Genomic DNA, 23,995 nt, shown 5'->3' on the forward strand with positions numbered 1-23,995 from the left:
GGGAGGGGTGGGGTGAGGGGGCGGAGAACACGTGGTAAAGGGGCGGGCCCGCCGCGGTCACGTGATGTTTGGGTGCTGGCGGCACGGCGCAGCCTCGCGGCGACGGGCGCGCGGCAGCAGGTGAGGGGTGCGCGCGGCAGCGGCGCGTGTTGGGCCCCTCCCCGCTTCCTGGGTGTGGCACGGGTGTGGCCCCGCTTGGGGAGGGGGGTGTGTGACCTAGGGAGGGGCTGGCCCTGCACGGGGACACCTGGGGACAGGCCGGGTTCTGCAGATAGAGGGTGTGTATGTGCTTGTGTGTGTGTGACCTGGGGCCAGGTCTGGCCTTGCACAGGGGTGTGTGTGTGTGTGTGTGTGTGACACAGGGACAGGGCTGGCCTTGCACAGGGGTGTGTGTGTGACACGGGGCCAGGGCTGGCCTTGCACAGGGGTGTGTGTGTGTGTGACACGGGGCCAGGGCTGGCCTTGCACAGGGGTGTGTGTGTGACATGGGGACAGGGGTGGCCTTGCACAGGGGTGTGTGTTTGTGACACGGGGCCAGGGCTGGCCTTGCACAGGGGTGTGTGTGTGACATGGGGCCAGGTCTGGCCTTGCACAGGGGTGTGTGTGTGACCTGGGGCCAGGGCTGGCCTTGTACAGGGGTGTGTGTGTGACACGGGGCCAGGGCTGGCCTTGCACAGGGGTGTGTGTGTGACCTGGGGCCAGGGCTGGCCTTGTACAGGGGTGTGTGTGTGACATGGGGACAGGGGTGGCCTTGCACAGGGGTGTGTGTTTGTGACACGGGGCCAGGGCTGGCCTTGCACAGGGGTGTGTGTGTGTGTGACATGGGGCCAGGGCTGGCCTTGCACAGGGGTGTGTGTGTGTGTGACCTGGGGCCAGGGCTGGCCTTGCACAGGGGTGTGTGTGTGACACGGGGCCAGGGCTGGCCTTGCACAGGGGTGGGTGTGTGTGTGACCTGGGGCCAGGGCTGGCCTTGCACAGGGGTGTGTGTGTGTGACACGGGGCCAGGACTAGCCTTGCACAGGGGTGTGTGTGTGTGACACGGGGCCAGGGGTGGCCTTGCACAGGGGTATGTATGACACGGGGCTGGGGCTGGCCTTGCACAGGGGTGTGTGTTTGTGACACGGGGCCAGGGCTGGCCTTGCACAGGGGTGGGTGTGTGTGTGACCTGGGGCCAGGGCTGGCCTTGCACAGGGGTGTGTGTGACACGGGGACAGGGCTGGCCTTGCACAGGGGTGTGTGTGACACGGGGACAGGGCTGGCCTTGCACAGGGGTGTGTGTGACACGGGGACAGGGCTGGCCTGGCACAGGGGTGTGTGTTTGTGACACGGGGCCAGGGCTGGCCTTGCACAGGGGTGTGTGTGTGTGTGTGTGACACGGGGACAGGGCTGGCCTGGCACAGGGGGGTGTGTGTGACACGGGGCCAGGGCTGGCCTTGCACAGGGGTGTGTGTGTGTGTGACACGGGGCCAGGGCTGGCCTTGCACAGGGGTGGGTGTGTGCACAGCTTGGGACTAGGGCTGGCCTTACAGGCAGGGTGTCTGTGTTGCGTCGGGATGGCACTTGTGCATAGAGGTTTCTGTTTGTGACGTAGGAGCACGGCCGTCCTTGCAGAGGGGTGTGCGTGTGCAACCTAGGGATGGGGCTACCCTTGCACAGGGTTGGCACGCGTGCGTTTGCACAGTGCGGGGACTGTGGCTGGCCTGGCACAGGGTTTGCGTGTGTACTAGCAATTGGGGAACAGGACTGGCCTTGCACGGGGTATGAGCAAGGAGGGACACACATGCCGAGTGTGCCATGCTCTCCCAAAGCCCACGCTTGTGTCCTGTGTGGCCGGTGACTCTGCAAAGAGAGGAGGTCCCTGCTCCCCCATAACAGTGACTGTGACACTGTCCTGTCGTTGCTCAACCCAATGAAACGTTGATGTGTCGACCTCCGGTGCGATGGCAACGTTGGGAACTGCTCTGTGAGCAGTGTTGTAGTTAAATAACAAGTTTTGGCTGGGTTTTAACTTCAGAGAGGGTATGACAGTATTTATTTCCTTGTTTATTTGCTTCCAGGCTAATTCAGTAAGTGAGATGGACTTGCAAGTGCTTTGGGGAAAATACGGGAGAGGAAATGAAACTGCTTTTAAATGTATAAAGCACCTACAGTAGCCCTTGGTTGCCTTTGCAGAAACTTTCTTTGGTTGCTTTTGTACTTCAAAATGTTTGTGACTCGATGCTTTTAATAAAAGCTTGCCCTCGCTGCGTGGTACAATTAACCTGCAGCATCTGGCGCTGGAGCGGGCTTTGCTGGGGAAATCTCATGTTTCCACTGAACTGCTCGGTGTCTTTGTGCGTGTATCAAAAAGCAGAGGGTTTGGAAACTTAAAAGGCGCGCTTTCGTTCTTCCGCCATCACACTGAGTTTGTGCTGCAAAACCTCTGGTTGTTTGCGTTGGAAATAATCCGTGACATTTGCAGCTCGAGCTGCGTCCTCTTGTCTGGGAGCGCCCCGTAAACAAGCGGTCGTCTGTTTGCAAACCCGAGGGTAACACGTGCGTGGGGTGGTGGCCTCAAGTTTTGCTCTTTGTGCTTCCTCCTGCTCTATCCTACGTTTTTACTAGCTGTGTGGTGGAGTAACCTAAGGGGTTTTTTTCCCCCCCCCCCTTTTTTTCCTTCATCCAGTATCAATAAGGTTCATTATCCAGCACTTATCCTTTCTCCAGGACGCTATTTCCCTTTGCAATGGGTCTGTGAATACGCAATACCTCATCTTGCCTTGCTGGTCTCTGTATTGCCTTGGTCTATAGGAGTCGATGCAGATGGTTCAGGTCTTTAAATCACTGATGACTCAGGCCAGCTGCTGTCTGGCCCCTCGGTGTCTGCCTGAACAGCTCCACCATCTTCTCCAGCTGCGATGTCTGTTTCCATCTCACCGCACCTCCAGGTCGGTCTGGGGTTTTTCTGGGGTGCTAACGATGTGCAATTTCCCTCTCTCCAGCCATCAGCTGAGCAACAAATAACCCCTGTTGCTCCCTCTGAAGCCTCTCAGCTTGCTGGTACGTTAATGCAGTTAAAAACGAGCTCAACCACTGCTGATGTGGTTTTGATGGACGTTGGAGCGGCTGAGCAGCGCGACCACGCGTCCTGCTGCAGTCCTGGCTCCTGGTTCACATCTCCACCCCCGTTTCCTCCTGCCACCATGTCTAAAACAAGACCGAACTTTGAGATACCAAGTCTCCCTCCTAGAGGAGTGTTGGCAATTGCCTGGTTCACAGGAGTTTTGCAGTATAACGCTGTGCTGCTGTGTTTTCCTGGCATCCGGGGTTGCGTCTTGTGCAATGACTGCAGGTTCTTTAGCTGAGTTTGGCTGCGGAGACTGGTACAACAGAGATTTTAATATTAAAGTCTTCTATTCCTGTCCTCTCTTGTGCAAGAAACCTCATTCCCTTTCTCACAACTTGCCCTTTTTTTTTTTAAATTTTTTTTTTTAATTTATTTAAAACCTCTTGTCGTTTGCTCCTGACCATGCAACTGTACGGTGTGACCAGGTCTCCTAGCCGGCAAGATGCCTGCTCTCAGGGTGGAGGAGAAATAATACTTCTGTGTCTTGATAAATTTGCATGTTTACAGAACTTAAAATCTAATTAATAAAAAATACGCAAGCTGGAAATGAATGAGTCTGAGCTTCCCCTTGCTTATAAATATATTATCAAATGGTATTTCGAACTGCTGGTTCTTTCGGGAATTCAGGGATATTTAAATAGCAAGTGTGAAAGGGTAAATAATATCAAGATAAAAATAATACTTTCGATTCCCTGCCTGTACCATAAACACATTCTGCTAGATGAAAATGGAAAGAACTTTTAAAAAATTCATTTTCTTTTCCCATCTTTGTTATCTTCCATCCTACACTTCAGTTAGTTTGAGCAGCGGGGCGGGTGGGTGGGTCTCGTTTGGCTTTTTATGGACCTTCCAAGGGTTGCTGGTGCTGCAGGGGTGGAAATCCGTGACATCTGAGGGCTCCGTATGGACAGGAGGAGCCTCTGCCTGTGTTTGATGTAGGGTTGGAGTCGTCTTCATCGGGGCAAAGGCTGCTTGCACTGGAAAGGACTTGTGCATCCAGGTCTGATCCCCGTGAGACCCAATGGATGGAGGACAGGGTCCTTCCATGGGGATGTGGTTGGTGGCGTCTCCCTCACCATAAGAGCGGGTGCATTTGCCTGCAGCATGATCCATTTGGTCAAAATCTCATCCAGATATTTAAGCATGAGCTTAACTCGCAAAATGAATCACCAGAGTGTGCCTACACGCTGGTACTTGCCGGGGAAATATTGCAAAACTTGTCCTCCAACCCTTCAAATTGCATTTTTCAGCCTACTTTTTGACACGTGCAAGTAAAATCTGGCCACAAACTTGTGTTGGCGTTGCCAGCAGCGGCATTAAGCGTTGCAAGGATGAAGGGAAGCTCGTGCCCATTGCTTGATGTTGAGCGCCCAAAAAGTGACACATAAAATTCATGCTGTCACCCTGCTGTGAAGCAGCACATGCCTTTTGCTGTCAGGAAGGTCATTTTGTGGTTTTTAATAATGTGTTTCCAAAGGAATTTGGTCAAGATAAGAATCTTATGCGCTTTTTTTTTTTCATTCTGCTTGCCTTGCAAATGATGGTATGTAAGATTAAAATAATGCAAAAGAGTTAAATTAATCTGATTTAACACTTACAGGGAGGTTTCTATTTAAAACTCTTTCTTCGTAGTGTCACTAGTCAGGAAATTCAGTAGGCAGGTGCCATCTTTTTGTTGCAGTGCATGGGCTCATCTCTGCTATTCAGTGTTTCTGATGATGGAAGAAATAGCATTTAACTAAAAAAAATAATGGGCAGGATGGAAGGATGGATTCCCCCCTCCCATGTCCGTTTTGTTTGCAGCACCATTAAGAAGTGAAGATCGCATTGGAGATCTGGTGTTTTTTTCAAATATATTCTGAAGATGGGTACAAAAAAAGGAAGAAATGGTGTATCAGAAAGTTTTTTTTTTTGTTTGTTTGTTTTTCATTTTTTAATGCTTCTTTGCTGTGATGCAGAGCTGTAGGGAAAAGCTGTCCCAAGAGCAGGTCACGTGCGTTGGCTACTCATCTGCTGGGAAGCTGCAAGCAAAATCTGCAAAACATTGTCCAGCTTCTCCTCGAATGAAGTGGAACTTGTCTGCGATACCTATACTTACTTTTTTTCTTAAAATAAATTTATTTTTTTAAACTAAATGCGTTGGGTTCAGCTGCGATTTCTTTGCTATCTCTGTAATCTCTCCCCTAAATAAAAACAGAGACTAACTGCAGAATGGTTTAGGCTCTTCATTGTGTAGCATTTATTTTGTTCCGCTATCACCCCCACTGCAAAGCCACACGTTGCAAAAATGTGCTTTTTTTTTGAGGTTATCGGGGACTTTATTTGTCCTCCTTCCCCTGCTGCGTACATTTATTATGATGATAGTCTTGAATAACTTGGCCATGTATTTTTTCCCCCCTGTAGGACTCCTCCATCATCTGATACATGGAGTAAAGGAGAGCAGGAGACAGCCATGTTGTAGGATTTTACTCCAACCCTGTTGTGCTGTAGGTGGCTGTAGTCCTTATTTCTGTAAAATAAAATACTTTTCTTCTTCCATGAGGGACTTGGATCAAGCTTGTTGCTTTTTTTTCCAGTTTACAATGAATCTTCTTGCGATGCTTCTGCGTGGAGGAGGGAGGTGCCTCCTTCATTTTTCTGCATGTGAAAACCAGGCAGATTTGGAGGTGTTGTGACCCAGATTTTTGGATTAACTCATTTCTTTGCTGTGTGAGATGCCAGAGACTCGAATATGGTACGAGGGAACCCCCAAACTTGCTATTAATGGCTGCTTTGTAAAAAATCTCATGAACAGATTGCTCAGGAGCTCTGTGGTGGAGGCATATACAGCCATGAACACTGTTTTTCTTGATTTTTCTTTTTTTTTCCCCTGAAATTCCCGTATTTATTTACCAGCATGTGACATCTCATGACTGTGACCACAATCCGTGTGCAACAGTGCTCGCTGTGCAGCTCATGTCCTCCAATTTTGGGGTGTCTTGGGGGAGGAAAAATTCTCCCAGGATGTTTGGGGAAGACTTGGATGATGTCTCACCAGGTCTGTGAGCTCTGAAACAGTGGCTTCAAGTTTAGGCAGAACTAACTGTAGGGAAAGTGCAGTCTGTGCTCCACAAAAGCAGAGATTTTCATGCAAAAAACCAATGTTCCATGTTGAAACTTCCCCCTCAAATTTAGTCCTCGGTTAGATAACCAGTACTGATTGTTTTTACTGTGAATAGTTTGTTTGGAAAACATATTAGTGGCTAAAAGAAGGTTTTTTTGTCAGAGGGAGCAGTGGTTGCAAATAACTGGATAATTGCAATTATGTTTAAGCTGAATTATTCGCAAATGCTCTGCAGCATCCCATGTTATGCTCTGAGTTTGTCCAATTTTTGGGAGAAAAAACCAGTCCTGTGTACCTATTTGGTTATGAGGAAGGTAGATGATGCTGCAGGAACTGCGCTGACTTGCAGAGTAATGCTCTGTTTAATATAACATTGTACATTACAAATTTTCCTCGTTTGCTACTTATTGAGATTTCAGCCACCTGGAAGTAGATGCTGCAGACAGTGATGCCTTGAGTTTGTGTAATTTTGCCATCGCTTCTGTCGAAACATCCCTTTTCCAACATGTGGGCTTGGTTTTTTGAAGGGGGATAATGCAGATTATTTGCTGACGATGCTGGTTGTGCACAGGCACCGTTCAGCATCCTCCCAGTGACTGAAAGTCTGTCTTTGTCCCTTCTGCTTGCCATCAAATCTTTATTAATGAGTAAGCAAACTTTTTATTTAATGGTAATTGATCCAACAACTTGAAAATAACTTCAAGAGAGCAAGTATTGCGAGGAGAGGTTGAAGGAACTGGGGGGGTTTAGCCTGGAGAAGAGGAGGCTGAGGGGAGCCCTTCTCGCTCTCTGCAGCTGCCTGAGAGGGGCTGGAGTGAGGGGGGGGTGGTCTCTGCTCCCAAGTAACAAGCGATTAAATGAGAGGAAATGGCCTCAAGCTGCATCAAGGGAGGTTTAGATTGGATATTAGGAAAAATTTCTTCACTGAAAGAGTGGTCAGGCCCTGGCACAGGCTGCCCAGAGAGGTGGGGGAGTCACCGTCCCTGGAGGTATTTAAAAGACATGTAGATGTGGCACTTCAGGGCATGGTTTAGGAGGCCTGGGAGTGTTGGGTTGATGGTTGGACTTGATGATCCTAGAGGTCTTTTCCAACCTTAATGATTCTATGATTCCATGAACTGTGTTTTCTATTCCCAGATAATTAAAAATAATGAAAAAATCATGTGGCTGTATGAGAGTAGGTGCTGGGCATTAAGGCCTAGATTGATCTATGTTATTTTTTACCACCTTCCATGTAGCTGCGTCCTTCTGTTGGGAGCTGCAGATCTTGAGCATTTCCTTCTTGCAAAGTGAAGCGAGCGCTAAACCTTAATGCAGCTTTTGACTTCCCCTCCCTACCGAAACCAATTGATTCATGATCCCCTGTGACGCCATTAGCTTTCTAGGCTCTCAAGAGAACCTCCTAATTTCTAAAATACCTAATTTATATAAGTTTAAACATACTGCTAAATAGGTTGAGATGTGATTTATCTTTCCCAAATGTTTTGATATCTTCTGTTGTCGGCCTGATGTATCCCCAGCCGCTGTCTTACCTGAGTGCCCGTTGCTGCAGGAGAGACCCTAATGTCAGTCCCATCGAATATTCTGCTGCGAGTAGTGACCAGGAGCAGATGCTTTGTGAAAAAGTATGAGAAATTAAACTTATTATGTATATTATTAAATAACATTTCTATAATATAGTTAATAATATATATAATTCACATATATGTAATAATAGTGCACGTGAATATGTTTGCTTTTATGCTCTGCTTTAATTTTAAAGAATTGAAAATTTTGGTCCTTTCTCTGCTGAAGCCACTGCAGACGGGGCTGAGGGATCGGTGTGGGCAGGATCAGGCCACAGTGAATAAGTATAGCTGTGATCAGAGAGGCGTGCCCAGCCTGCTAACGTTCACCATCCTCTTGGGTACCATCTCATGCAGGTTGTAAAGCCATCCAGATTTGTAGCGACAGTGAAAAATCGAGTCATTTTACTGGGACTACTTTTACTAACGATAAATAAGGAAAAATAAAAAAATTATTAAAAACAGGGGTACTTTAAATTGTGTTGAGGCCACTGCGTGTTAGCGGCATGATTTCTCAGTGTTGAGAACCTTCAGCTTCCACTAACTTCAGGCAGCTGAAGATGGAAATAGGTGGCAAAATATGGGCATCGAACCGCCCCAGTAATGCTGTCCTAAGCTTTTAGACGCTTCTGGTTGAGAACAACCGTGTGCTTTCCAAAGCCTTCGTAAGTATTGATCATGCACCACAGCAATGTTTCATAAGTACGGGTTGTTTTTCTAAAAATGTAATTGATTGCGATCCTAGCCAAGTGCCAAGGCTGGTCCCTTGGAGATGCATCCTAGCAAGTGGTGTAAACAGCGCTGCAATATTACAGTAAATCAGGATGCTGTGACTGACTCACCTTTGAATTTGAAAAAGCAGATTGACAGTCTCACTACAGATATTTTCCTGATCATCTTTAGAGCTTCAAGCAGGTCCATTTCTTCTCCTTTGCCCCAAACATAGGACAATGGAAAACATTTCAATTCTGGATTTTTTTTTTTCCCCTCATAGAGATACTTGCAGTTTAATTGTAAAGATCCTCTTCCTGGTGCGTGGAAACCAAGGTCTGTTCCCCCCACCCTGCTCCCATTATTCTGACATACCTTTGTTTCCTTTTGTGCATCTCATGGGCTTTCAGGTCTACAGGCTTGCTCTTCTCTCTTCATCCAGTTCCTTTCCTAACACACTGTTTGTCATCCTTTTAATAATTAATTAGAATTTATTATAATCCCATACTCAGAAACAGGGCTCTGGGCCTCAGTCCTGCTTGCAAGGCTTTGAACACAAAATATAGAGAGTGGGCAGAAAGCAGCCTGGAGGTGGTTCTGTCCATGGGGCACTCGCCTCCCACCTCCCTGCACCTTCTGGCTTTGACCATCCCTTTTCCTTTGGCCCCTGGTAAAACCAGAAGGAGCTTTTGCATTTTCTTCAGTAGTTGTTTTGCGGGCTTGAGATGCTGCTAGCTTCTTCAGCCCCATCAGGGTGCAACATCCCTTTGCAAGAAAAACTCAGCTTCTACTATTCCTCCCTGCCAGCAGGAAGGAGAGGGAGAATATAAAGCTTTGCTCTTTGCAGACAAATTACTTTTCAAAATCTGTGGTGCTTCTTGGGTTGGGATGGTAATCAAACTCATTAGAAGCAGGTGGTGGCCTTCAGGGTAAGGTGATTTCTGGTCTTCATCAATCTTCTACACACAGGTGGAGCCCCTTGGCTGCCTCCTTCAACAAAAGCTTTGGTGAAGGGAGATTTACAAACCTGATATCCTTCTTGCTCCTCTCCTATAGCCTAGAGAGGCAAGTAGTTGCTGTGGTTAGTTAAGGGCTGGGTGGACATAATCTTGATGGATGTCTTCTCAAAGCCTACCAACCCCTTGATAAAGCCCTTGTAGTTGAATGAGGCAGTGTTTTCTGATGGTTCATCATGTTCCATTTCCATCACTTGCCTTCCTGGGCAGACTGAGGCTGGTTATTTTGCCTGGCTGACTGCACACCACATAGCAAATTTGCTCTCCTCAGCAGATGAGGGTGACCTTGCGCTTGCTGATTTGGTTGCTGGGCTCTGCCGTTAGCTCCCTGCATTGCATCTCATAAATAACTCTGGTTTTTGGTTTCATTTCCTGGACCTGTTTACACCTTCCCAAAAATTACAGCCTCTGAGACCGGGGTTTGCTAGGCGAAGGGAGAGGAGGGCACAGAAAAACCTGCAATCCATGTTTTTTCATGCGCCTTCATCAACGCGGTGGTGCCAGTGGGACCGGGATCTCCCTTCTGGGGTATGAATCAGGCTGTTCTTGCATTCGCCTGGGATCGCTCCTATTCTGTGCACGAGGTTTCTTTCCCTTCCTCTGTTCAGCATCATCTTAAATTCATGTCCCGGGAAATGCCTCCCTCACCTGCTTTATTACCTCTTAATGTGTTTTCCCAAGTATATCTCCCGCTCGGATAAACCTCTCCTGCTTTCCTTGGCTGCAAAACTGGCTCTTTTTGTGGTCTTCCTCCTCCAGCTGCTGTGCACATCCTTCCTCCGTCCGTGCAGAGGTACTTCTCTGCTATTTAGCTCATTTTTCAAGCACTTTGGAGCCTGTGCATCCTCCTCAAGAGGCGGATGGATGCAGTCGCTCCTGGTTTTGCATCCAAGCCGGCGTTAGCTGTGGTCATGTGTGGAGCCGGTGGGGAAAGCAAGAGTATTTTTAGCGTGCACTTCTGTGCGCCGCTCAGGGGGCCGCCCACAGTTGAGTATTAAAATAATAGCGGGAACATTGGGTAAGCTCTGCAGCAAAATGTTGATATGCAAATTGCCATCTTAAAGAGCAAACCTCAAGGCGATTTTTGGCAATGCATGCAAGGCTCCAAAGCAGCGTGTTTTGAATAAAGATTACAGCAAGGGATTTTGTCCAGAGGGCATGCTTGTCTCATTTATTCTGAAGCTTAGCAGAGCTGGTAATTCAGTGTTGGAAGCCAACAGGGTGAAACGTATGCACCTTTAAAAAGGTATTAGATTAGCTAGCACTGGCAAAACAAAATGTAACATCACCTCTGTAGCTTGAATTTTCAGGGTTGCAGAAGCAATAAATCCAGTTGCGTTTCATTTGCAAGTACTTCCTGGGCACTGTCCAGGGAAGAGGTGGCTGTGATGGTTGCAGAGTTGGTTTGGGAGGTTTGGAGGCATTATCTGGTAATGAATGACCTTCTGCCAGCTGACTCAGTGCTGCTTTGACTTATCTTCAAGTTGGTGATAGGCAGCTTGGCTGTTTGGAACCTTGCAATAAGAAATTGGATAAAATATGAATCACTTTTTGTTTGTTTGTTTTATTTTCCTGGTTACTGAGTTCATGGTGGCACTACTGGGGAGGAAACAGCAGTAAATGAGGAGAATCAAAGCAGAGGTTTCATGGTTCTTGCTTTGTGACTGCCCAAGCTGGCCTGGCGTCATCAGCAGAAGTCAGAGGTACCATTGCTTCTTTCCGCCCCCAAGCTTGCTTGTGTTCAACGCCTACAGCTGGGCAGCTCTGTGGGTTTTCAGGTAGGTAAAGCAGTTATCCTGCTTCAGTAAGGGCAAAGAGCACTGAGGGAGATCAAGAGAAGCTGTTAGATGCCACGGGACCACTGGCCAAAGGTTGCCCTATTTAATATTTGAGGACTGAAAAGCAGGTGACAGTTTTAACCTCTTGGCAGTACCTTCTGCACTGGCATAGCTTTTTTTCTTACCTGCTCTTGCCTGATACTCCTGTTTTGTTCTTGGCCCTACTTCTGAACCTTATTTGACTTGTGGTTTCTTTCTCTTGCTAAATGATGCATTTAAGATGTCCTTGACTTGAACATTAGCAAGAGCTCAGGTCCTTTCCCTCCTCTCACACACATCCCCCATAACTAGATTATAACCACAATTATTGTGTGGTTCCTGTGTGCTGGTGATGGGTTTAATTCAGCAGCTGTTTCCTGGACAGAGTTGACCAAATGTTGTTTTTGCCTGTGGACCATTACAGCATCCTCAGCCATTGGCAGGAAGGCTGGAAGACTGTGTCTGCAATGCTTTTCTCTCTTGCATGTGATTTCTCAGGGACTTAAATAATCTGAGCTGAGGTGTGTGTTGGACTTCTACATCCCATCAAATCATCATGGGCCGTGGCTGGACTTGAGTGAAGCCAACGTGCCCGACAGAAGAGTGGGAGAACATGCCCTGGAGCTTAGTTTTCCTCATTGTACCTCACACTGACAGCTTTCTAGAGATCTCGGTTGACTTCTTAAGAGGTCAGCTGAAGTTTTTGGTTGAAATTGAGGAATCTGTGCCCAAATCTGCCAAGTTTTGTATAATGACTTCTTATATACTGGTAGTAAGAGGTAACTTAGTGTGTGAGTGCTGCTGTGCTTGTTTACAGTCTAACTGCTGAATGAATAAATTTCATACAGGTTTACTTTAATTACTTGCAAATTGGGAGTTTTAAGAGACAGAGGTTGGTGCACTTGCCCCAGTGAGGTGGCCAGCTGGGTAGTGGATTTGAGTCCTTCCATTTATTCTAGTTCTGGAGGAGCGAGTACTGTGGTTCTTCAAGAATTATTGATTTATAGGTGTGTTCATTATTCTTATACTGTGAAGCCTGGGCATTGTTGGGGGAAGGCAAATTTTGCATCACAGTATATATGTTGCTGTAGGATTAGAATCTGGCAGTAAATGAGGCAACTTCTTGTGAGTAGCTGGTAGCTAATTTTTCTTTCTTTCATTGTAGCATGGAAGAACCAGGTGGCTGAGACTTTGTGGGGGCATGTTCCTCTGACTTTGATACAAGTTTGTGTTGATCAGCTTAGTTCCCTTGTGTCCTTTTACTTTAATTATATGTTCCAACACCATAAGACTTTTAAATATCAAATTTTGAGGATGTTCTCTGCCAGAACTGTATGGTTTAAGTGCGGTTTCTGTTGGCAGGCATCTCAGGAGCTGTTGACTTCCCTCCTTCGTAACCCCATCCTCTCTTGCCTAGTTTTTCCCTCCTTAAAAGTCAAACAGATTTGATAAAAGAGCAGAGCTTTGTAACACATTAAGAGGAAGTACATAGGAACTCAGAAAGTGGCGGTCTTTAAAGTGCTCTCATGAGTGTATAGCCCTGTGAAGATCACCATGTCCTGCTTGCATCTCAACAGTGCTGAGTGAGTAAAAGAAAAACATCTTCCTAGCATGGTTCAGGCATGTCTTAAATCTTCTTTGAGTCTGTCCTTTGCTGCATCCTGCATCTCTGTGGCATTAAAAACAAGCTGCTGGTTCTGTCGTCTAGAGCCCTTCTTGTGTTGCCTTATGCCTTGTTGAGATGTTGACTCTTCTCTCCAAGGTCATGAATCTGTTCCTGACTTTGAAATGCTCCAAGTCTCTGTCACTCTGTCCTTCATCCCTCTTGAGGACATCACCCATGAACATTTGTAGGAATGCTCTTAATTTTCCCTAAAACTTGTTTTTTTGATGGAATATCTTCAGGGAACCTCACAGCTGACTGTCATGCCGGTGTTGCTCTCTCTTTAGATTGTATCTGCGTTTCCTGATGTTTCCTGTCCGATCTATGTTCAACTTTTTCTGCAGTCAGTCTCCTATTTTAAGGCCTTTTACGCAGGAATCATCTCCTTACTCTGATTTGAACACCATTTAATGTGATGCAGATGTGATTCAAAAGTGATGCCATTGATAATACCTTTCAAATAGTTTGTTGTTGTAGTTAACAATCTTGGGAATGCTGTCATTTTTTAATCTATCTATCTATCTATCTATCTATCTATCTATCTATCTATCTATCTATCTATCTGTGTGTGTGCATATAAATTTATATATATATTGGCCAGGGACAAAGGTTAAGACATTGTAGCATGCTAACATTTGAAAATCTCACCAATAATAAAACCTGTGTATTTTTTCTGTCCCTACCTTGGCTCCTTTGGTAGTTATGGTATCGGCTGCTTTGTGTGGGGAAACTGAAATGGTGAACCCTGATCTTGCTGGGTAAGAAACGTTTTTGTTAAGCTGTGCATTTAGACTAATTCTGTCTTCCATACAATGTGCTGAGGATTTGTGATCCTCAGTAGGCATTTGACAGATCTTAACTAGTTATGCTATGTCTTGTCAATCAAAATTAAACGCCTACTTCACTCCTTCCTACTTTCTCTATCCTCAAGCTTTTTTATTTAGGTTGGTCATTAAAATTGCTTATAACCATAGAAACGAGGAAAACCCACCCCTTACGTTCCAGATCTTTAGCGTGAAATTCCTCTACTGACATCATGTGAGTTCTATACACGATGGCTTAAAAAAAACCCCAAAAAACCATGCAGGTAGGCAGAGTTGTCATTAATTCCTCCTATAATGGGCTTGTTCCTATGGATGTCAACCAAGGATCATGTTCCTCATGTGTTCCTGTACGGTGTCCAGTAGAAGGAGAGACCCTGCAGCAGAGAAACCGCTTGACAAGATAGTTGGAGAAGAAAACAGATAGATAAGTGGGTTGGGAAGGGTGGGAGGATGAAATAAGAAGATGGGTCAGCAAGAAGTTGCATGCGTGACGTAGTGCGTGTTGATAATTTCGATATTGGTTTTCATCCTCCTAGGTCTGCCTGCACCATTGGGTGCTCTGAGAGATGGGCATAATATTGGTACTTATCATAGAATCACAGGGTGGTTTGGGTTGGAAGGGATGTTTAGAGGTCATCTAGTCCAACCCCCCTGCAGTGAGCAGGGACATCTGCAACTAGATCAGGTTGCTCAGAGCCCCGTTCAACCTGACCTAGAATGTTTCCAGGGATGGGGCCTCCACAACCTCTCTGGGCAACCTGCGACAGGGTTTCACCACCCTCATAGCAAAAATTTTTTTCCTTATATCCAGTCTGAAACTGGATATAAGGGGACTTCTGTAAAACTGGGCCACCAGGTTTTTACGCTTAAGGACCTGAATCCCTGCTTGGCAGGATGACATAGCTTGTTCAGAAAAATGACAATGATTACTGTTTTTTGCTTGTAGAGACAGTTTAAAAACGCTTGACCCAAGGCTACATGAAGGTGATAGAAATTCTTACCTCAGGAGCCACGAGTGTCCTGAGATTTCAGTGCTGGACACTATGTGCTGGACAAATAATACTGTTTTCTTTTGGAGCAGGATTGCTCCATGTGAGATTGCTTGAGACAACACTTCTGACTTTTTTCCCCACCTTAAATTACACTATCGTTAGGGTTTATTACACAAATATTAGGGTTTGGAGGTTTTTTTTGAAATGGAAGGAGTTATTGATCAGATTAAAATTGTTAACTGCAGCTGCCAGCATTGCTGTCTATAACTCACCCAGTTTTGCTCTTTTTATGAATTCTGGGGACTTGGTAACACAGGGAAAGTGATAGAGGTGGTCAATGAATGACTGACTTCTCTGGGTACCTGATGGCAGGGCTGGAGGAATCCTCTGCTGCTTGCACTTTGCTGGGACCTCGCAACATGCTGAGATGTGCCATGCGTTGGAAAAGGGGAAAGTCCTGGTACTGGAGCAGGTTGGTACGTATTTCAAACCAATAGATTTCAAAAAACCAAACCAAACCCACAAACCCAGAAGAAATACTCCCAAGACTGTTGATTGTTGATACATAGACTTTCTGTTTGGTTGCCAATGTGTAGATGTGAACCAGTAGACAATGGTACTTCATATCGATGCCTCCTTAGGTGTGTTACAGGAGGAATAGGGTTTGCACAAGGAATCCTACATCTCTGGCATCAATGCACATGCTTTGTGTGTTGCTGTACAGTGATTACGAAGAGGGAAGGCTGCCCTCTTGAGAAGTCACAGCACGTCTTGATGTTTGGAAGGTCTCCAGGACGGAGACGTTGATTGTTCCTGAGGTAGTTGGATGTGGGAGTTTCATCTCTCTCTCTCTCTCTAGGAAGTCTTGTCTCTTGGGAAGATGAATTTTAACCTTTGGCCAGGGAAATAACGAGGAGGAAGTGTTGTATGATGTAGCATGACAAGGTGTTGCTGAGCAACATCTTAAAATTTAAAGGTCTTTCTTATTTACCCTGTCTTCAAAAGCCAACACCAGGCACTGTACTTTAATGTAAAGGCTCTTAAAGATTTTTTTTTTTCATGTGTTGGAGCTTCTGCTGTTGGCTTTTAAAGGTGTTGAAATAGATTGTGTTCATCAAAGAGGAAAGGGTAATTGTGTGGTTTCTCTAAGGTTACTAAAACTCAGGGCAGGAGCTCCTTCAGCATCCTTTGCTGCTTTCTCCAGCCCCAGTGCCATCCTGTGTGGTTTGACTTTTCCACCATCCCATCACGAGGAGGGTCAAGAAAGCTTTGATCATAAGTCTGGAAGGCTGAGTGCTGCATGATGATGCTTCTCCTGCTTAAAACAGACCAACCAGGCAAAATTTTCAGCAGTTCGATTATAATACTTTCTTTGAGGAATAATTACTGTATAAAGGGAGTAATACTTCCACTTTCTTAACTTTACACAGCATAAATGTGCCTCTACCCGAGTTGCCTGAGCCTTTCTTTTTCTTGTTTTCTCTTTTTAAGCATAACAAACTGCATTAAAAGCTTGTTGAATTTCTTCTGAAGCATTCATTTCTGAATTTGGGACCAAAAAAAGAAAAATCAGTCGCTAAAGGGTATGAGGAAAAGAGGGGTTTAGTAACTCTGGAGGCTCTAGTTAACAATCTGTCTGAGCAATCGGATCTTTATGGACATTGTTCTGAAGTACGCAGCTGTGTATCGCTCTGTATGGATATGTTACCTATTGTCTCTTGCTCTATACACATCCATGTGCACACGCACTCGTGTATGAATCATCTTCCCAAAAGTGATAATTTAATTTTTCCCCTCTATTTTTTTAGTTCAAAATAAATTATAAAGTTACTGTAATGATTTTTTTTCAATCTTCTGCTAACTTTGCTTTGTAGCAGACTGGCGGCTGTTACAAAGGCATGAGTCCTCTCTGCAGCTTCGTGTTACACCGTCCTAGCGAAGGTTTTGCTCTTCTGTCCTGAGACCTTTTCCAGTGCTGGGGTCGCTTGGTTGTTCCAGTTGCGTGCGTGTGGCTCAGCGATCCCTTTAGTTGCATGAGCTTTCCTTTTGTAGGAAGTGCAGGAAAAATGCTGACAGATCCTGCTTAACTGGCAAATACTGAATATAAAATATGAGATCACTAAGCAGGGGGAAATGACAGTTGCGTGAAATCACAAATTGTAGAAAATGAAAATTACTTGCTGTATTTCACTGGACATCCCCTAATGTTTGCACTCTGAAATTAAAGGGAAAGAGTGGGTTTTGTGGTTTGTTTTGTTTTTTTTTTAATGTGTATATGTTACATTGTCAGGAGGTATTGTGTAGGCCAAAAGCAAAGCTTGCCTAATATGTATATTTTTCTTTAAGAAATTCACAGGGTGGAAAACTCCTAAAGGCAGTGGAATCTGAAGACACAACTGAAAACTCAGTCTTGGGAATGCCTTCACTTCAGAGCGGGGGAAACAGAGCAGATAAAAACATGTCTGAAATTTTCACTTCTGATTTTCTTTTTTTTTTTCCCCCCTTTTCCCTGAACAGGGACGATACTGCTGAGACGGGCCTTGGGTCTGTTGGGCTGTTGCTGCCTAGTGTCGAACAAGTGTTCCACAACATCAAGGAAACAGAATTGTGGGTGAGAGATTTTTTGCTGTTTTCCATCTTTAATAATCCTTCCTGTTTCAGGTTCTTTCCTTTGTTTTGGTTGTTTTTCTCCATATGCCTTCAAGTCATTGGAGGTGATGCTATGTTTGGTGGATCCGGCCTCTGGGTTGGGTGTGCAGGAACATTGTGGGCTCAACACTTGCCGATGTTCACCCCTGGATGGCATCTTCCGCTCTTTGCAGTGGTTTCCTTGCTTTAACTGGTTAATATTGGGCAACGTCCATCCAAATTCTTCCCCTGACAGCTGATCTTGCCCGACTTGACTGATTTAATTAAGCTCTGGGATGGTCCAGGCTCGTGATGCATTGACTTTGAGTTGGGCTTTCTGGTCAAAGTGAGTGCTAATGGGTGCTCTCTGCTATGAACAGATGGTCAGTGAAGGTTTCATTTTTCAAGGCGTGATGGACTGTATTCGTAAAACCTTTAGAGTTTTGTATCAGCAGAAGTAGTTTTCTTAAACTACATCTGTTTTTCCCACCTGGAATACCATTATGGTAATTTGTATCGTGGCTAGAATGGTTGTTTCACGTACTCCAGCTTAATAGTAGGGAATAAGTCTTTTCTTGGGTATTTTTGGTTTGTGTGTCCGTTCCTCCTTCATCGAACACTTTAGAAAGTATTCTAGAATTTAAAAAAAGGAAGTTTTTAATATATTTTTCTGAATCAGGTTGTTATCTTGCACTTAATTCTTATTCAAGAAATCACAATCTTTGAAACAAGTCCTTAAAATGGATTTTATTTCTCTACCTCTGTTTTCCACAGCATGGGGAGAATTGGCATGTTCCAGCCCCGTTTCGTATACAGAGCTAAACAGATTTGTAACAGTCCGTAAATAATATGCAAAAAGTATGCCTATTAACATCCTGAGTAATCACCAACAACAGAGTAAATACGAGGTTAATGAGATTAAGAGGAATGTAAGTGTTTGAGTGCTCCTACTGCTGGCATTTTTCTTCAGATACTGTATAATATTATTAAATCCCACTCAGATTTTGATTTTTTTTTTAAATAAATCTTTATTTTCCCTATTTGTTTCTAGTGCTGGGGCTTAGAGGTAAGGAGTCTGATTAGCCCTTGCCTTCTGAGGTCTTCTTCCAGGCATCTGATACCCTCCTAGATGTCTCCTCAAGGCCACCAGAGGAATTGGCCCAAGTCTTTTCTAGGAAACATGGCACCATTAGAAAATCATACCCAGAAGTGCATTGAGATTTAGCCCTTATTTTTTTTTATCCCAAGCTCCATCTTGACTTGATTTCATTTGTCCTTTGCCTTTCTCCTTCCAAGTGCTCTCCATCATGTGCTTTCTATTATACCTTACTGGGAGACAAAGACATATTTCCAAGCAAATATATGACTTTTTTTTTTTTCTCTATTGTAGTACCTCTCAAGCCCTCTCCCTTTTCCAGGTTAGTAGGTCTTCTGGACATGATGCTCTCTGTGCATCTTCCTCTAGCACCTTCTGGCAGTCATCAATGTTTTCTCAATGTCACTACCTCAGAATTGTTTATTTCAGTTTTCTCCACCCGAAACTGCATATGCGTGGTTGACTCAAAGCTCTAGGCACCGACTCCCCTTACTGGTCAGTTGACAAACTGCAACGTATTTTTTTCTATTTTAAATGAAAATGCCTTACTGAGAAACCTGTTTCGTTTACTCAAGATAAATCTTGTAGGTCTGACCCTAGCTTTTCTTTTTATGGTGGTTCTGATTAAACTGTGAACCTTCAACTTAAATGATTTAGGTAGAGTATGGGCGCTGCATGTTGCCTAAATGAATTATTTGCCTCTTAGCTTTTGTTTTCATTTCTTGTGGGTTTTTTTTGTTGGTTTTGGTTTTGTTGTTGTTGTTTTTTTTAATATTGCAAGTTATTTTCCCTCTGTTTCAACGGAGTAGGGCAGTGGTTTCTCTCTCCTATCAGCTCTTTTGCATTTGGGTGCAATGATGACTGTTGTCCCCTCTTACAGCCTTGCCTGGAGCTGAGTTTTCCTTTCCACACTGTGTTGCTGGAAGTCAGCCCAATGTCTTGGCATGGGCTGGGCAAAGTAGAAGAGCACTAGAGCGCTTCACCGATGTTGTGGGAGGGAGGAGATATAATTCCACCAAATTGCTGTCCAACAGCACAGCCTCAGCAAGGTCCTCCGTGTTCATCTTGATGTGATGGTGTAATGGTTTGCTGCTCTCTGGAGAACGAAGGATCATGGAATAGTTTAGGTTGGAAGGGATGTTTAGAGGTCATCTAGTCCAACCCCCCCTGCAATGAGCAGGGACATCTTCAACTAGACCAGGTTGCTCAGAGCCCCGTCCAACCTGACCAAGAATGTTTCCAGGGATGGGGCATCGGCCACCTCTCGGGGCAACCTGGGCCAGGGTTCCACCACCCTCATTGTAAAAAACTTCTTCCTTCCAAAGGAAGATGATGGGTTTTTGGTGGGAACAGTACGTCCCTTTCCTTGCAAAGGCATGATATGGGGAAGCCTGGGAGAGAAGAAAGTAGGTCTTGAGTTTGCTTGGTGGAATGATCTCTCTCCCTTTTCCTCCAGTTCCCATTATGGGTGATAACTGGGAGACCAGTTGAACTCGGTGATGCTCCCGCTAAGTGCTGAGGCTTTTGGCCGTAAGTCCCATTACTGGTCAGTGTGCAGAGAGCTCGCGCTGATGCTTCCAGATGTTGCAGTGTAGTTGGACAGAGGGACTACTGATACGCAGGACAGCAAGACCTTCATAAGGGAAGACGTTAAAATCAGTGGCAGGATTGCTTGTAGTTTCACTCTGACCTCTTTGCATGTAGGAAATTTATGGAAACAGCAAGTGTGTGTATGTGAGTGCAAGGGAGGGACTTGTACATATTCCTGTGCGAGGGCAGGGGAAGCTATTCCGCTTGCTGCAGCGTGTTACTAATATTTGTGTATGAGTGCTTAAAATTTTGCGAGAGACGTAAGACTTGAGAGATGTACTTCGTTACCTCGTAAATGGGTGATTAAACCTTCCACATTTTCTTCTTTTTCACTGTGGGAATCTTTAAGTCATTATGCTTGTTTTCTTTAGAGGGCATGTTAAAAGTAAAGAATGGAATCATTATTTATTTATTTTTGGAAAGCAGCTCTTTTTGCCTGTTTTATGCAAAAGTGCTTTAATTGATCTTTCAGATGGTTGAGAAGACGACAGAGAAGAAAATATTTAATGCAACATCTAATTCTTTCTGGTTTTGCCTCAAAATAAGAAGCCACTTTGCCAAGATTTATGTATCTAAACACAGTTTATGTGCATGGTGCAGCTGTTTTATCTGCCTACTGCAGCAGGCTGATGCGAAGAAATGCTTTGATCAATGGTATGAACTGGTTCAGGATAACTCCCAAACTGTTCCAATGATAAACACAGCACCAGTTTCTTGCCACCTTGATTGTAATTGTTACATCTTTTTACATTTGTGGGTTTTTAAAAAATTTAATCTACTTGAAGGTTAAAAATTAAAATGATGCAAGTCCATTCCTTGCTGTGCTATACTGAAGCAGAATAACACCCCATTAAACCAAGAGTCCTTCCTATGAATTTTGCACCACTAGGATGCTTCGGGGGCAGGTGAGATGACTGTGCCTTGCCTTTAATTCTCCTAGATACACAATACTGCATTACAGAGTTTATGCAAGCCTGGCAATCAAGCACATATTATCTGAATTGCAAAGCATCACTTCAGTGTCAACACCTTGCTCCTGACTATTTAAAGTGGAACAACTGGGGCGATTCAATGCTGTTGTACACTTACCTTCAAGGTTTGAGGTCTGAGCTTCTTTAGTCTGCACATGCTGGCTGAGTCAGGAATATTTATGGGCTGGAATCACCTTGCTTTGGCTCCATCATAGTCAAAGGTCAAATAAAATAGTGTATATCAGGTCTTGTTCAGTGTTTGTGATCTGTTGTGGCTGAGTTGTGGACGGTGTGTGTGTGTTAATGCACACCTCAATGGTTTGTTCTAAAGATCTCTGGGGATATTTGGACATGGTCTGGAAGGGTCAGCTGTAAGACTGTGCCTTAAAGCTTTCCCTAAAATAACGAGCTGCATGCCGTCATGACGGGCTGAAGCTGGAGCTTGATGGAGGTGTATGGCAGGATGCCATGGGAATGATGAAGAAGGGACTGAGCTCTAATGCCTCATCAGAACCTCTTCCCTGCATGTAGACAGAGTAGAGCCACACAAATATATGTGCTGCTGTTGAAGGTCCAGCCGGTCATCACTAAGTTTGAGTACTGCTGCAGGGTGTAGGTGTTGCGAGCTGGAAGCTGTGCAAGACACGAAGGTTGGTTCCTGATTTGAATAACTTCAAATTTACTGGGGAGTATAAGGAAGTGAGGAGATGATGAGCAACATCAGATTCAGTTGAGAGGCTGGAAGTAAAGCCCAGCTCACAGCAAGGACGGTTCAGGGCAGTAGGTCCCGAGGACTCCTGATGTCCCATACAGATGGATTTGGGAAGTCCTCCGGAGCCTGGGAAGACAACAGAGGTGAGGACCATGGGGTTGTTGGCACTTCTTCTGCTGCTGAGTTTGTCCATGCAATTGAGTTAAAATGCTTGGAAGAGATTCAATGTTTTAGAAGTTGCGTGAATGTCTAAAGTAAGCAAAACCCTTTACTGAAATAGCTTTTGATATTTTGGAGATTTTCAGCTGCATTTGTTTGAAATATGCTGTGGCATTTGTTTGAAATATGCCATGTGCCATTCCTTAAGTATGCATTTTCAATATATTTTTGGGTCCGTCATATTTAATGGTGAGCTCGAGAAAGAACAGCCCCTGTCTGGGCACCTCTCTTCCCCCCCCAAAAAAAAAAAAGGATGAGAAAAAATGAGAAGTAAGCAAAAAGAGCTTGTCATGAAACCTAAATTCACTTAAAAACATCTAGTTTAGAAAGGCATCTTTAGAAGCTCATTCTGTACTTTTATTGCAAGGATGGTGTTATACTGCTGTACTATATCAGAGAACTGCGTAACAGCAACTCTTCTGTCCTGAACAACTGCCTAGAGCTGGAGGTTTTTCTGTTTAACCCAACAAATTTTTAACTGTGTGTCTCCAGGGGTAAAATGAAGGAGTACCTGCTCTGAGGGATTAATATGGAGTGAATTAGACATTTGTAAAAGGTATTAACAGCCTTAATCGCTGCAGCGGGATTGCGTCCCATGGTTGGAAACAGGAGGTGGGATGCTGTGGTCTCTGTGGGGAAGCTGTGAGCCAGAGGCTGTTGCAGATCTTCCTGCTGGTGGGTCTGGCTGCTGTGGGTGAAGCACTGGTCTGGGGACAGCCATCTGCATTGCAGGATGAAGACAGCCAGTTGTTTACTTAATCTGTGCGTAGATGAGAAAGGGAAAAAAAAGCCCAACCCCCAAATCCCTCATATTTCCCAACATCAACCATAAAAGTAATTGTAAAAAACCTCAGGGGTGTCTCTTCTCTCACAGTTTCAGTAAGACCCACGGGCCAAATGCTTGTGCTCACCACAAGGATGCTGTTTCTTGACCCCAGAAGCTGCATTCCAACATCTTCCCCCGGATCCCAGCCACGAGGCAGAAATAACACAACCCACTGGGCAAGGAGATGCCCAAGGACCAGCTCACAGGCAGGACATGGTGGTGTCCTCTGAATGTCCTGCTCCTACAGCATCCCCACACAGGTCCAGGATGGGGGCCAGGCAGCATTTTATCTAGATAGCCACTAGCTGGGGGTATTGAGACCCATTTTCCCACTATCAGGGTTATTGTGGTGACCCAGCGAAGCTTTTGGAGCAGCCCAGCCCTTGTTCTGCCGGCTGGGCTTGGTGCTGTTTTTTGCCACCCTCTCAGAAATTGCTCTCAACTCAGCTTGCTTTTTTTAGAAATGTGCTTTCATCATTTGTAATACTAAAGGCTCTCCTGCAATGGAGGAGTTTTTGGCTGTTATTTTTAACTGAATGTTTCATTGATCTGATTTACAGCATGAGCTGCTGGCTGCTGTATTAGCAAGAGAGCGGAGAGCCGGCCGTGGTGTGGGGCAGGGAAGGAGCAGTGTGGGGAGGTCTTGACTTATCTCGCTTGTAAGAGCTAATGCATATGCATCACGGTGCTGCAGCCCAAAGATGCGTTTTTGCCTCATTTTAAGCCAATAAAATCAGGGCTCCACTCTCTTTTTTTAAGTGGATCCATGAACTTCTGCCCTACCCAACGTTTTGGCATTGGTGTGCTGGCGTCTGTGTGGTGAGCCAGTTCAAAACCCTGATTCATTCAAAACGAAACCTTACCAAAAATAAAAAAGTGACTTAGATTTTGGATAGATGAGGTGTAGTCTTAGCCCTATGAGGCAGCCTGCTGCTCTCACTTGGCTTGGATTAATTTTGCTTGCACCCCCGGTGGAGGCGGCTGAGTGCCAGATGTTGGGGTGTGGTAGGATGGAAGGTGGTTTCTTCTGGGCAGTGCCGTGGTCTGTGATGTGGAATGCAAAGCCGCCATCACCGATGCTTTGCTACACGGTGAGTACAAACCGGAGCCAAGAGCACCTGAAACCTTCAATGACAGGTTTGAGTGTTCAGCTCAG

General features: G+C 45.2%; 1 protein-coding gene across 6 annotated transcripts in view; it reads left to right on the forward strand.

Moving 5' to 3' along the window:
• Window positions 1-40: 40 nt before the first annotated feature.
• TSNARE1 (t-SNARE domain containing 1) overlaps window positions 41-23,995 on the forward strand; it is a 511,863-nt gene continuing 487,908 nt past the window's right edge. For 3 of the 6 annotated variants that reach the window (XM_064442004.1, XM_064441997.1, XM_064442005.1), the window contains exons 1-2: window positions 41-120; window positions 17,315-17,408. The gene's annotated coding sequence lies outside the window, so the exon portion shown is untranslated. Of the gene's footprint in view, window positions 121-15,169; window positions 15,274-17,314; window positions 17,409-23,995 lie in introns of all 6 variants that reach the window. The other 3 variants (XM_064441998.1, XM_064441999.1, XM_064442001.1) reach the window with 3 other exon arrangements.

The sequence above is a fragment of the Phalacrocorax carbo genome, chromosome 2, assembly GCF_963921805.1.
Source record: "Phalacrocorax carbo chromosome 2, bPhaCar2.1, whole genome shotgun sequence".
NCBI lineage: Eukaryota > Metazoa > Chordata > Aves > Suliformes > Phalacrocoracidae > Phalacrocorax > Phalacrocorax carbo.